The 7,289-nt window shown below is 48.7% G+C and overlaps 1 long non-coding RNA gene across 2 annotated transcripts; it reads left to right on the top strand.

The window, feature by feature from the left end:
* The first annotated feature begins 175 nt into the window (after positions 1–175).
* Positions 176–6,368, top strand: LOC145717265 (uncharacterized). Of its 2 annotated transcripts, none has more exons than XR_014140361.1 (2): positions 176–2,980; positions 3,684–6,368. It is a non-coding gene; the product is annotated as an uncharacterized LOC145717265 (long non-coding RNA). The 2 variants fall into 2 exon arrangements; XR_014140360.1 differs by having other exon boundaries at positions 176–3,576.
* The last annotated feature ends 921 nt before the right edge of the window (positions 6,369–7,289 follow it).

Here is a 7,289-nt window from a genome sequence, read left to right as displayed (position 1 = left end):
TCCCTGAGCATTTTTCTCCCTTGGTTTTTAAGCCATTTCTGCTTGAAGGAAATTGAATCCATGTGTGTTTGGATTAATTGCTTAACTCCTAAAAATGTTGTTTTGTAAGAGCAATTTGAGGTCCAAGAAACTTTTAAGTTGCTTTCCACCCTTTTCACACGGCCCTGGTCTGGGGATCTGAGCGAGCCCTCTTGGGTCAGTGCTGTGCTCACAGCTGGATCAGGCTAATGAGGAATTAACAGCCCCACGGGGTGTTCGCTTCACCCCCAAAGGAGGTGGGCTTACGAGCCCCACACTGAAATCCAGGAAGCTTCTGTGTCCTGCTGGGTTTGGACTTCGGAGAACAGGGACACCTTCTGTGGTCTCGTGTTTAATCCGAGGCTTCCTTTCCCTGGGTCTGATTTCCAGAACTTGGCTGCCTCTCTGGTGGGGGAAAAATGCCGTAGAAGAAATTTCAGGAACCTTGAAAGGAGGAACTTCTCAAACTAGGAGGTGCTGCGGAGTCCTGCCTTCTGTTCTCGAAACTGTTCCAACGCTCAGGCATCGAGACTGATGGGACGCCCCTCTACCATGGCTGGAAGAAGAAAAACCCACCTTCTTGAGTGGCCAAATCCAGCAGGAACTGAGGTTGTGAGTGTGTGTGTGTGGGGGGGTGTTAATGCCCAGCCTGGGCGCCTTCCTCTCTCTACCATCCCCAGACCCCAGGTTCCCCAGCTGCTAAATGGAAGTAACCTCTGACCTCAAGGTGTTCTGAGAGCCAGTGTAAGAACTCGGACTCCTGGTGCCTCCAGATCACAGGCGCCCCTCCCCCTCCGTCCCAGAGCCACCTCCTCGTTCAAGCGCAGCCCCACCTGCAGTTGGTAGGATAGTGTGTTTCCCTTTATATGAAATGTCCAGAATGAGCACATCCCTAGAGACGGAAGGCTGATTGGTGGTTGCCGGGGGCAGAGGGAGGGAGAAATGGGGGAGCACCGCCAATGAGTGCAAGGCTCCCCTTTGTGCGCGGATGAAGACGGTTCGGAAGAAGAGGTGGGTGGAGCTATGACGGGGTTTTCCGAAGAGGAGGAACGGCCGCAGTTGACTTTTAGAAAGTTTGCCCAGGGGGCGGTGTAGGTGACAAGCAGGGGACAAGGGAGCCGTAGGGAGCATTAGAATGCTGTTTCAAGAGTCCAGATGAGAAACGAGGTTTGGGGGCAGGAGTGGGCTCCAGGGAAAGAATGGCGTGGGATACGTCGGGTGACTGATTAGGGAATAAAATCTTCCCTCAGTACCAGGAATACATTTTTTCCCCAAATGGCAGGTGAGTCGAAACATCCCAGTGAAACACTTTGCCTGATAGACTTTACCTTTTGCTCTCCGCCAAGCCTTTATGGTGCGAAGCGCAGGGCTCACACCCAGCCTGTACCGGGCCACCTGTCCCTCTCGGCCCCGGCACACCTGTGTCCCCAGGGTCCCACGTGGAGCCAGAGATTGCACACGTGTAACTCTGAGTCTCCCCGAACTTTGCTTCCAGAATCGGAGCTACACTCATTTCTGTGCACAGTCAAGCCGCTGTGGTATAATGATCTCCATCCTTCTTTGACACACCGTCTGTTGTATGGTCTGAAACCTTCATAGTTCTGCCCTGTCTGAAACCTGATGCCTTTTCTGAAGAGTACTTGGCGCTTATTCTGTGTGCCAGGAGTTGTTGTTTGTTGTTTTTTGTTTTAGGATTTTATTTATTTATTTTAGAGAGAGAGAGGGAGATCACAAGCAGGGAGAGCAGCAGGGGCAGAGGGAGAAGCAGACTCCCCGCTGAGCAGGGAGCCCCACGCAGGGCTGGATCAGGACCCTGAGATCATGACCTGAGCCAAAGGCAGACGCTTCACCGACTGAGCCACCCAGGGGCCCCTCTGTGTACCAGGAGTTTTGAAATGGCATTTGGTCCAAAGCAAGAAAGTTCTGGTCTCATCTTTATAAAAGTATTTTTTAAAGGGGGAGAGGCAGTAGTTAATGATGCATAAGCAACTCTAATGAGAATATCAAGTCTGATAAGAATGTAATTAGGAAGAACTATAGACAATCTGGTAAGGTATTTCTAACATCAACTAAGCCGCAGTTTTGCCCAGTTTGCTGTGTATTTGGCTCTCCTTTGGGTCCTTGCATCGGGGACAAACGCTCAAGAGGTAGAGTTGTGGACTCTTACATGGAAACTTGTCACGTGTCAGTTGGTCAAGCCCCAGGTCCAGGGGGGCTGACATCCACCCTCACACTCACACCTGCTGCATGGTCAGCTGACCCAGGCCTGGCCAATCAGTGAGCTCCGTCATCCTGATTTCCTCCGAGGCAGGCAGGCTGGTGGGAGGGAAGCCCAGAGAGTCTGTCTCTGCTGCTGCTTGAGGAGGGTCTGCCTGGAAATGAAGCTGGCCCAGAGGAAAGCGGACGTGAGACACAGCAGTTCCTGAAGATATGGTTTACACGTTGAGGTCCAACCATGTGGAACATTCCAGACTTTTCAGTTATGTGAGCCAAAACACCTCCCACCTTTTTTTTAAAAATATTTTTTTATTTATTCATTTGAGAGAGAGGGAGAGAGAGAGAGCACGAGCAGGGGGAGCGGCAGAGGCAGAGGGAGAAGCAGATTCTCCGAGGAGCAGGGAGCCCGACTTGGGACTCGATCCCAGGACCCTGAGATCTTGACCTGAGCCGAAGCCAGATGCTTAACCGACTGAGCCCCCCGGACCCCCCTAAAACAGCCCCCTCCTTCTTTTACCTCAGCCAATTAAACTAGTCTTTGATCCTTTGTCATCAAGAGTCCTTCCGGCGCCCACGTCATGTGGCTACTGTTTTTCTATTAAAAACCATGCAGAGATCGGTGGCTGCTCACTTGCAGCCCGGCCCACCATCAGGTCCCTCTGCCTGGTATCAGAAGGCTCTCCCCACCCTGGCCTCCTTCTGCATCCTGTTTCTCTCTAGGGAACCAGCAGCACCATCCTGTCGGGTAAGACCTCTTTGTCCCCTGAGCTTTAAAGATGCTTGCCTCAGACTCGGGTTCATTGGCCTGTGGGCCCCCACCTCCCTCCGCAGCTTCCTGGGGACTAAGCCCTGTGTGCAGACACCTCAGTGTCCCACACGTGGTCCCCTTACCATCCCCTTGGCCCAGGAACACGAGTCATCCCCTCCAAACGTTATTCAGGGGAGCATTCGTGTGTGAGCCACTACGATGTTTGGGCTGGGGAGGGAGGGAGGTTCCCACCACCGCACACCCGACAGCTGACCCAGGTTCAACCTCACAGAGCCCGTTCCTAGTCCTCCTTTGGCTTCCCCGGCAACTGGGATCCCCGCCCACCCCTGACAGCCCCCAGCAGGTGGCTCGGGTACCCGCATCCCTCTGCTTGTGCCCTGCGTGAGTCTCCCCAACTCAAGCCCCCTCCGTGTTTCTCCAGCCGATGCACCCGCCCCTGCTGTCTCGCACCTCCCCCTCTTCACCAGGGCCCCATCCCACCCCCCCAGCTGTGGATCCTCACTTCAGGGACTGGAAGAGTCTGTTAAGGACCCTCTTTTCCCCCTGCATCCCTCAGCAAGATGAGGGAGCAGGTGAGATGTATTTTCCTGCCCACGGGATTTATAGCACCCTTCCCCGGGAGGCAGGGCCAGCCGCACTCATTCTGGGTTTCCAATAACCATCTGTTTTCTCTCTGCAGCCTGTGATGAGGTCCCCCCTCGGCCATCTCTCCTCTAGGCCCAGCTGACACTCTGTTCATCATTCCTCCTGTTTCCAGACCCTTCACCCTCCGGGCCTCTCCCGTGAACGCACTCGTGTTTGCTCATGTCCTTCAACTGAACGCTGGCTTCAGGCTGCGACGAGCCCCGTGGCCTGCAGTTTCTATGAGCTGGTTCCACACTGCTATCAGTGCAGTGCACGCCGGCTGGTGTCTCTTCCCAGCGGTGTTCCCGGTTGGCTCCCGTGTACACCTCTGTCCGCTGGCAGCAACTTCCCACAGGGGCATCCTTCTGTCGGGTCAGGCCTCCCTGGCTTCTAATGATGGGATAACAAATGGGAATGATCTCTGGCAATGTTTGACCCACTGGTTCGTGCACACTGTGGCTTATCGTTTAATTACTTTTGAGTCTCGACTCTATCAGCATTCATTTTAAGCATCTCTCCCAGGTTTATGCCATTTGCACATTTGAAAAGCACATCCCCTACTTCTGTGCACTTCTACTGTAGAAGTGCTGACTGGTACCAGGACAGAGCAGAGCCCTGTGGCCCTCCACTACAGCTCTCCTCGCAGGCTGACACACTGTGCGCAGCGTCCAACGAGCTATGAATTTCCCTATGGTTCTATCATGTAGTCTTTGACCACCTAATCTGCAAATGTTTATGCAAATCCGTATGTTTGCCTGAGACATTCTTTGGATCCATCAATCTAATAGCTCATTGAAAATGGGAAAAAGATTCGTACAGTGTGTGTTAGTCTTAGCGAGTTTCCAGTTTTGTGTTGCCTCCCTTATGCATTCATGGGCCGACTCTCTAATAGTCTTATCCTTTTCTAAAGATTTACAACACATTTGCTGGCCTATTATTTCTAGAATTTTCTTTTATTCCTTTCTTTTGGAAAAGCAGGTCAGGTGTGGTTCATGGCCAGTGTTTCAACACCTCCCTGGCCCTCCATAATTTTTTGAAATTACCAGCAGTAGCTCTAAGACAATTGCTGCTGGCAGCTTAAACACCCGGGGAGGCAATTCATCGGGGTCTCAGGAAGGAACTCATTTACAGCAGCTCAGGTAGCGATTTTTCTCTTTGCTTATATCTGGTTGCAGTCCCGTCTTTGCATTTAATTTAACAAACAGCCTCTGAGCTCCTGCGGCATGCCCTGTGCTTTGTTTTAACCTTTTCAATTTGAAGACCATTCTCTTTCCTGGAACAGGCAGAAACAGGATGAGCATTGCACTTGTCTGCCTTCTCTCTTTTCTTGAGGGGAGACCGTGGGTGTCCCTGTTCACCTTGATCTGAAGGTCGCTTTTAAGGGTGTGTGTGTGTGTGTTGTGTGTGTTGTGTGTTTGTATCTTGAGATTTCCAGTTTGTTCCCGACTCTGTGCTGCTAGTCATCAAGTTCATGCCCTTTTCTCTTTCCTCCAGCTCTTTGGGTTCATTAAAAAAACAAAAACAAAAACAAAAAAACACTGAAATGAGGCATGACTGACATACAAAAAGCTGTACATATTTAATGTATGCAGCTTGTTGAGTTTGGAGATAAGTACACGCCCCTGAAACCATCACCATAATCTATGGCACAAACATAACTATTTTCTCCAGAGTTTCTTCCTAGCTTCTTTACTATTATTATCATAACACTTAACATGGGATCTACCTTCTTAGCAAATGTTTAAGTATAAAATACAGTACTGTTTACTATAGGGGCTGGGATATCCTACGATATGCAGTAGATCTTAGGACCTATTCATCTTGCATGACTGAAACCTTGTACCCTTTGACTAATACCTCCCCATTTTCCCCTCCTCCCAGCTGTTGGCAACTACCATTCTACTTTCTGCTTCTATGAGTTTGACTATTTTAGATTCCTCACAAAAGCGGTATCATGAGGTATTTTCTCTCTGTGTCTGGCTTATTTCACTTGGGCACACTTGTTTTGGTCTATTTCTGGGTACTGTGTTCTGTTCCATTGATCTATTTGTCCAATTCTCTGCCAACGCCACAAACAATCTTGATTACTATAGATAGATAAAAAGTCCCAGAATAGGGTAGATTTATTCCTCTTGTTTTCTCTTTTTCAAAATTATCTTAGCTATTCCTTTAATTTTCCATAAAAATTTTTAGAATAATCTTGTCTACAGCTATGAAAAATCTTGCTGGACTCTTAATAGGAATTGCTTTACACTGCGTCAATTTGGAAAGAATGGACATCTCTACTATGACCAATCCATTAACATGGTATGTCTCTCCATTTATTTAGGTTTTCTTTTATTTCTTTGATCAGCGTTGTGTAGTTTTCAACATATAAATCCTATGCTAAATTTTCTTAGGTTTACACCCAAGTATTTCTCTTGTTTTCTTTTTTTTTTTTGAGTGGTTGATTGTTTTTAAATTTTGGTGTCCATGTGTTTATTGTTAGTATATAAAAATATGATAACTTTTTGTATGTTTATCTTATATCTTGTCACTTTGCTGAACTCACTTATAAGTTCCAGGATTTAAAAAAAAATTATTCCTTGTGGGCACCTGGGTGGCTCAGTCAGTTAAGAGTCTGCCTTCAGCTCAGGTCACGATCCCAGGAGCCTGCTTCTCTCTCTCCCTTTGCTGCTCTCTTGCGCGTGCTCTCTCTCTTTTTCTCTCTCTCAAATAAATAAAATCTTTTAAAAAAGTATTCCTTGGAATTTTCTAAGTAGACAATCATGTCATTTGCAAATAGTTTTATTTCTTCCTTTCAGATCTTTATGCCCTTTATTTGTTTGTCTTGCCTTATTGCACTGGCTGGAACTTCTAGGATTATCTTGAAAAAGAGTGGTAAGAGTAGACATCCTCCCCTTGTTCCCAATCTTAGCAGGAAAGCATCCAGTCTTTTACTAATAAGTATAATGTAATCAGCAAAGACCCTTTTCCCAAACAAAGTCCCATTCACAGGTTCCTGGAGGGCATGTCTTTTGAGAATTTCCACTCACCTCAGTGCAGGTGGTGAGTTGCTCTGGGCATACTTGCCCACACCTTGCCTTGCCAGCATCCAGTCAGGGGCTGAGCACTGTGGCCTAGGAACTGAGCAAACTACGAAGTGGGCCGGTCTCTGAAGAGAGACCACTTCCTACCAGCATTCGAGGTGGAAGGTGAGACCTAACTATGTCAGGTGGGAATGTTTTGCAGGCAGGAGAGATGGGCAGCCTTGCTGCTCCTGGAATCAGAGGCAGCTCCACCTGAGGGAGGGGGATGGAGAAGCCGGAGCCTCCCTCCTTGGGTAGAAAGAATGCTAAGCTGGGGCTTGGGCAGACCCAGGGGAAACTGCAGACATTCGGGGACTTGTCAGCAGGGCTGTGAGCTGAGCAAGGAGCAGGCTGGATTTGGGTAGCTGGGCAGTTCTTCCGAATCGAGATATTTTTTAACTAAGACTTAAGTCCTGAGCTGGACACCAAGAAGGACTCTATCTCCTCACCATCTGTAATTGCTTGTGACCTTATAAATCCCCTCATCTCTGTGGGTCATGTTTATCTCATTCCTGTTAGCTGGCTGGAGGCTGGGTTGTCATCCACCATCCCCAAATAGTTATCGAGTCTCTATTTTGCAATAGACACGATAA

The sequence above is a fragment of the Leptonychotes weddellii genome, chromosome 15, assembly GCF_054177405.1.
Source record: "Leptonychotes weddellii isolate Sample4059 chromosome 15, ASM5417740v2, whole genome shotgun sequence".
NCBI lineage: Eukaryota > Metazoa > Chordata > Mammalia > Carnivora > Phocidae > Leptonychotes > Leptonychotes weddellii.
Note: the sequence above shows the minus strand (reverse complement) of the source record. Positions and strands in the feature narration are given on the sequence as shown.